At 44.4% G+C, this 7,292-nt stretch overlaps 1 protein-coding gene across 1 annotated transcript in view; it reads left to right on the top strand.

Annotated features, from left to right (window-relative positions):
* Positions 1-786: 786 nt before the first annotated feature.
* Positions 787-7,292, top strand: part of LOC117367402 (dentin matrix acidic phosphoprotein 1-like) — a 63,537-nt gene continuing 57,031 nt past the window's right edge. The window contains exon 1 of the mRNA XM_033959899.1: positions 787-1,118. The gene's annotated coding sequence lies outside the window, so the exon portion shown is untranslated. The remainder of the gene's footprint in view (positions 1,119-7,292) is intronic.

Genomic DNA, 7,292 nt, shown 5'->3' with positions numbered 1-7,292 from the left:
GGTCTGAGACAGGAGGGAGCAAGTAGGAGAGGGTCTGAGGGCAAAGAGGGGCTCAACAGCGCACAACTACCTTTCCTTCCCTCCCTCCATCAAGTGCAGTGCAGCTCCACCAATGTTAAAAGGAGCCGCGTCGAAATCGGAGGCCTGCCACTGCCGTAGCACATTCCCCTCTGCCTTGGTCCCGCTCTTTCTCTGACATATCGTGTTACGGTGGCGGCAGGGCTCCAATTTCAAAGCAGCTCCTTTTAACATAGGCGGAGTTGAACTGAAGGGAAGGAACGGTGGGGCCGGGTGAGGAAGGCCGCCTGCTAGGTAGGGGGACAACAATGGCGCTTATGCTCAAGCCCCCGCCGCAGCTCCTCTCTCGATCCTGGTGCGGTTCGAGAGAGGAGTCGTGGCGGCGGCTTGAACATAAGCGCGATTGTTGTCCCCTTACCTAGCCGCGAGGCTGCGGCGGGGTTTCCATGGCAACCCGATCGCGGATCTCAGTGTAGGGCCGGGTCTGGCGGCGCCGTGTAGGGCGGAGGCGGGACCTCAGCACTCCACCGCCGGGCGGCTCACGCCGCCGGCCCCCAGGAGCTCGAGGCCGGTTGCGGACATGCCTGGCGTGGCATAGTGCAGGAGGAGTGATCGGTGGCGCGAGGTAGAGAGCAGGTGATGACAGTGATTGGTGGCGCAAGGTGGAGAGCAGGTGATGACGTAAAACGCGCGCATGCGCACTAAAAAAAACGGGACAGCTCAGGGAACACGTTTTTTTTAGTGCGCATGCGCAGCCTAGCATTTTATTATATTAGATGGAGTAGTCAAACCATTCATCTAAGCCTAGGCCTTTAATTAAATTGAATGACACAAACTTGTTGGCAATAGAGCAATGTTTCATCTTAAAAAAAAATAGACACAAACCTGTGTGACCTGTGTGACCAGAGAAAGTGTTGATACTTTGGGTTTTGTGGTGAGAGTCCACGTGGTGAGTGACATCACACCCTGAGAATGCGCATTGATTGGCTGCATGAGGTGCAGCTGAAAGAGTGAGTTATTGAAAAAGCAGTGGCCAGCAGAAACCGGTCTCTTCTTCTTTAGCCAGGCGGCCTAAACCAAACCTGAATACAACAGCACAGGTAATCTATTCATTTCTCTCTCTCTCTATAGATAGATACAAATATAGACATCTTTTAGCTGATTTTGATTTTTATTCTAGCATGGGATTGAGAGGTTTTTATGCACATTTAGCATGATGAAAAGAAGCAGAGGGTTAACCCACTTAAAACATTTGTTAATGAAAATCAACCAAATAGTTGCATGGGTCTGAATATCACTTTTATTGAGCTAATGAATATTTTTTTTTAATGCAAGTGTTCAGGATGACTCAATTCCCTTTCTCAGGCAATATCAAATTTAGAATGAATTGTCCCAGTAGCTCAAAGGTTTAAACTGTTTAACAATTTATTGATTTTTGGTCTGTTTCTTTTTTAGAAATTATGGATAGTCTTGCTTATTGAATATAAAATTTAGCCTTTTGATTCTTTGCTTGAAGCCTATTGCCATGTAATTTTTTTATTTATTGAATTCAGAATTATACATCACGATCAAATGAACCCCAAATATGTACCCGTTGTAAGTCTGAGAGTCTGATACATGTGTGTTGATAAGTAGTCAGCTCAAGTCACAGCAGTTTGCGCTGTTTGTCTAGCTTGCTGAAATTGAAGAATTCAGATGAATGTTTTTAATTATAGCTTTTAGTTACACAGAACTGTGTGTATCATCAGTCAGAAGATATTTTTTTCCTAGGTACAATTCTGGGCCTTTTCCCAAAATTCCCATAATCCACTTCATGATAACTGTAAAAATTACTATACAATATTTTACAAACATTGAGGAAATACTCAACATTTAATTTCAGTAAATTATTCTAATTTCAGATAATTATTCTTTGAGTTTCAGTATTTAGAATATGGCATAGATAACATGAAATATACAGAGATATATATGTCATAGACCTACATGTTTGACAGTTATAGTCATCTGATTCAATAATCAGGAGAGGAAGGGAAAACTACGCCTATGCTTAGCTTTTTTATATTGTTTCATAAATGAAAAGGTTGCTCTAACTTTGGGCTCCTTTTACAAAGGAATTCTATGAGTGTTAGAATATTTACCTCATCAGCCCGTGGTCGAAACCTCTACCTCAGCTTTGTAAAAGCCAGCATTTAACCAGATATCTATCCGCTCTTCAGTCTGAATATCACTAACTGGATAGCACAATGAATCAGCACCATACTGTCACTGAATATCAGATTTATTTTACCCCACAATGATCAGCATTTTAAAAAATGCTGATGGCTGCAGCACCAATATTGGGAGGAAATTGCCCTCCCCCCCCCCCCTCCCCTGAAGTTGGAGCTAACTGCAGATATTCAATACCGGGCTATTTCTGGTGTCCAGCATTTAATATCTGGTCTATTTCTGGCCATCTTAAACTTAGCTGGCCAAGTCAATATTCAGCGTAAGCCAGTTAAGTTTATAGCCGCCAAAGATAGAACTGCTATGAGTATTTGGCCAGCCTGATTTTTCCGCTAAACTTGGCTGGTCAGTGTCCAATGTCGGCAGCTATTGCGCAATATGGCCAGCTAAGTTTTAGCCTCCAGCCATGAATATTCAGAAGAGATGGTCAAATGCTATTTAACCAACCAAGAGTCTTTCCTGGCTTGTTAAATAACACGAATGCCGGGTTGCCTTTATATAAAATAGGCCCAAATAGAAGCCTACTTGCTTTCCCAGCCTACACAACTCATTATAAAATTACTCCATTAAAGAGCAATTCTATAACTGGACACCTATATTTACCTGCTTCTTATATATTTTGCCAAGTCTATGGCTGATATAACTACAGGCATGTAAATGTAAGGAGTGTCAATACTGGGTCACCAATATAGTGGAATCTGGGCTTCCAGATGTGATCATAGAATAGGTTCACCCCTGCAACTCTGGGGCATCTAAATGGAGGCACCCAATTATAGAATTGACCCTTGTGACTGGATTCAGGGCCCATGATTTCAGGCTTCTTGAAGCATTCCTAGTGCCCTCAATCTAGGAATCCCACTGAAATGACCAAACTAGATGTGTTGGGAAGGGGGCATATAAATAGGGAAAAATCCCCATGTAGTTGCAAATGAAGGCTCATGGTGTCAAGATCCCAGGAACACATATATGTTTCATAGCATTATTCAATCAAGATATTTTTCCTCTCTCTAGGACTATGATGCTAACACGTTGCATTTCAGAGGTTCTCAGTATCCCAGGTAGGGTGATCCAGACAAGGGTCACATTTCCCCTTCAGTAACATGAGAGGGTAGAGTGCCTTGGAGATGATGGAGCTCTAGACAGTCCTGGGGTCTCACAGAAGTGACCGCACAAAAGTTAAGTTCTATTGTGAGCAAACAGTGATATCAAAGGCAGTGTGACCCAAGGCTGGAGGAGGTGTTCGTTTCACCCACTTCTTCAGTTGGCCCTGGCACTTTCTCTTTTCATGATTTGTTATGAAAAGCACAATAAAATAGGCATCCAGCTTTTTTTTTTTTTTACCCAACTTATTTGGCACATACTTTCAAACCATTTTTTTGTTGTTGTTGTTTTGCAATTGTTTATTTATGACAGAAAAACAGCACAGCAAAACATCAGGAAAATACAAAAACAGTACAGACAATCTGCAGAACAGCAAGACCCCTGATGTCATCCCCTCCCCCACCACCCTCCTCCCCCTAGTAACAGCATATAGCACCCTTCACCCCCCATGAACCATAGTGCACCACAATTGGCACCTTAGCACCCCAAGGAGAGGAAAGAGAAGAAAGAACAGAAAAAAGAAAAAGAAGCACAGAACCAGAATAATATTAACTCCCAAAGTTCCAATCCATTCCATGTCCATTACTTCAACTTACAACAGAACTCTCCACATCCAATCCCTCCACTGCCAGGTATCTCCCCCAAATATCGTAATATTGCTGCCATTTTCTAGTCAACAGGGCCGAGAGCCGGTATCTCTCACATACCCACCCCAATTTCTCTCGCACTAGAGTCAAAGTAGGTGTAGCGGTACTGCACCATTGGTGAGCTACAGTCAGCCTAGCTGCTGTGAAAGCCAACTGTTAGGAAAATATAATGGGAGAACAGCAATAGTTTCAGATTCTGGATTATTTTTAAGCCCTAAAACCTGAAGACACTCAAACTTCTAAAAAAAGGAGTTAGATGTAGCTGTAATGTGTGAGGTTCTGGTTGCCTCACCTAAAAAAGAATATAGTATTAAGGAGATAGATAGAATGCCTGTCTCCCTTATCAAGAAAGGCTAAATAGATTAAGGCTCTTCAGTGAGAGTAGTTTATAAAGTAATGAATAGGGTGGAACAGTTAATAGGGAATGGTTGTTGAACTTTCCAAACACCACCACAACAAGGAGACAATAATAAGCAGCAGATTGAAAACAAATTGAAGAATTCTTTTCACACCACGGATATTTTTTCACATGATGTATAGATAAGCTCTGGAACTTGTTGCTAGAGATGGGATAGATCAGGTAATAAAGCTGGATTTAAAAAAATAAAATAAGTGGACAAATTCCTGGGACAAAAGTCTATAAACCATTATTAAGGTAGACCTGGGGAAGGAACTTACCCTAGGGGTAAGTCGCTTGGAGTTTTCGCTACTTTGGGGGTCCTGCCAGGTACTTGTAACTTGAATTAGCTACTATTTGATAAAGGGATACTGGGCTAGATGGATTTTAGGTTTGACCCATTAAGGCAGTTCTTAGGTTCATATCAAATTGGGACAGCGGTTGCCGGAGTATGTGGTAAAGAAAAAAAAAAACATCATGAGATTTAAAAGATGTTTGGACCCATTCCTGAAGGAAAAGTCCATTAAAAATTATTATTAACCAGGTAGACTTGGAGAAGCTATTGCTTATCTCTGGAAATGACCTATGAGAACTTTCTGTGATCTGCCAGGTACTTGTGATTTGATCTGGTCTCAATGGGTTTTGATCTGACACCCTCTAAGGACTTGCAAGAATCAACAACGAAGGTACTCAATCTCTTTTATTGTGATAGATGCGACACGATCGTGTTTTGGCCCAAAGGGGCCTGCCTCAGGAGTCTTGTAGTTGAATCATGTAGCAGCGGCGAAGAGGCAGGGGAGCCGGCGAGAGGAACAGGAGGGCAGGAGAACCGGTGCAGGAAGGAGGAGAACCGGCGTTTCCAGCGGCGGCTAGTGGCGAGGAGGCTCCGCCCACTGCACCGCGTCAGCGTAGCGTCATCGCCCGGGCTCCCCCTTAAGAGGAAGGGAGCCAACGGCGCTCAGCCGTTCGGCACGCGACGAAGGCAGCAAACCTAAGTTTCAAATTCTTTTTAAATTTTCACATTTTTTTCTTTCTTTCTTTTAAAAAAACCTAACTAAAAAAAAAAAAAGTACTTTCTCCTCTTCTCATTCTTCTCTTATATTCTCTTATACTCTCATACTATCTCTCATACTCTCTCATTTACTCTCTCTCATTTACTCTCTCTCATTTACTCTCTCTTACATTTACTCTCTCTCATTTTGTTATGGCAGGGCGGACAAGGAGTGTGAAGCCTACAAGCAAGAGTGGCAACCCCTGCCCTGAGGTGATCCGGGAGTTGAACTCAGCCTACACGCAGACAGAGGAGAACACAGCCCCAGGAATGGACGCCTCCGTGCAGACAAGAGGCCATCCCACAGCAGTACATTACGGCCTCTACACAGACGGAGGAGGTCGATCAGAGGGATGAAGACATCATGCAGGAACTAAGAAACCTCAGGGAGGAGGTGAAACGTCTGAGAGGCATTAGAGAGGATGAGGCCTACATCGATGGGATAGTGCAGGAACTATCTCAAGTCACAGAACGGACCTGTGATGGATCTCTCATGATGACTCCGGGGCCGCCGACAAAGAAACCAACTGTTGCAGTTCAGGAGATGGATGGAGACACTGATTCCTGGCAGTTAGTGACCTCCTCCACAGGTAAACGTAGGAGACCCCCACCCCAATTTACAATATACTCACCTTCTCTCTCTTTCTCTCAACAGGGCAGCTCCACATCAACTCCACAGCTGAGCCTAAAGAACAGATTCCAGGTCTTGCAGGAAGAGACTACCGACGGGGAGATGGACCAGGATCAATGCATATCTCCATCTCCAGGGACGATGGATCGACACCCCCAAAAGAAGCGTAGAGTAATAACCATTGGGGACTCCATGTTGAGAGGCACTGAGGGACCAATATGCAGACCGGATATGCAGTCGAGGGAGGTCTGCTGTCTACCCGGAGCCAGAATAAAAGATGTGACCACCTGTCTCGATAGACTTCTCAGGCCCCAGGACCACTTCCCCATGCTGCTCATCCACGTCGGAACGAATGACACTGCTAAGAACACCCTGGAGGACATAGCTAGAGACTTCGGAGCTCTGGGAAAGAGGCTGAAGCAGACAGGAGCACAGGTAGTATTCTCTTCCATTCTTCCTGTTAGGGGCAGAGGAAGGGACAGGGACGAACGCATCCTGAAGACGAATGAGTGGCTACAACGATGGTGCCGGGAGATGAACTTCGGATTCCTGAATCACGGAGAGACACTGCAGGGACTACAGGGACCAGACGGACTCCACCTGACCAACAGAGGTAAGAATGTCTTCGGACACAGACTAGCCCGCCTACTTCGAAGGGCTTTAAACTAGGTAAGTCGGGGGTGGGTACCCACTTTTACACCGGAGCAGTAAGTAACTATCCTGATGTGGAGAACCAACACTACGCTTCTAAGTCTGAGGTAAGTACCCTTATTGCAAAAGAATTGCTAGGAGACACCTTGACTCAAATGGGAGGCTCACTACAGAAGGTTAGTAAACAGAAAGAGTGGAGAGCTATGTATGTTAACGCACACAGCCTAGGGAATAAATTTCTACAACTAGAAACAGAAATAGTTAATGCAGATCTAGACATAGTAGCAATATCCGAAACATGGTTCACAGACTCTCATGGGTGGGATATAACTATACCAGGGTACAACCTGATTCGACAAGACAGAGAGGGTAAGTTAGGAGGTGGGGTAGCACTATACATCAAAGAAAACATTAAGACAACCAGGATCACGGATGTCAAGTATACTGGGGAATCTATCTGGGTAAACCTGGCCAGAGGCGGAGAAAAATGCCTGTACCTTGGTGTGATATACAGACCTCCAAGACAATCGGAGGACAAGGACGCAGAACTAATTGAAGACATTGAGAATATCA

The sequence above is a fragment of the Geotrypetes seraphini genome, chromosome 1 (genome assembly GCF_902459505.1).
Source record: "Geotrypetes seraphini chromosome 1, aGeoSer1.1, whole genome shotgun sequence".
Taxonomy (NCBI): Eukaryota; Metazoa; Chordata; class Amphibia; order Gymnophiona; family Dermophiidae; genus Geotrypetes; species Geotrypetes seraphini.
Note: the sequence above shows the minus strand (reverse complement) of the source record. Positions and strands in the feature narration are given on the sequence as shown.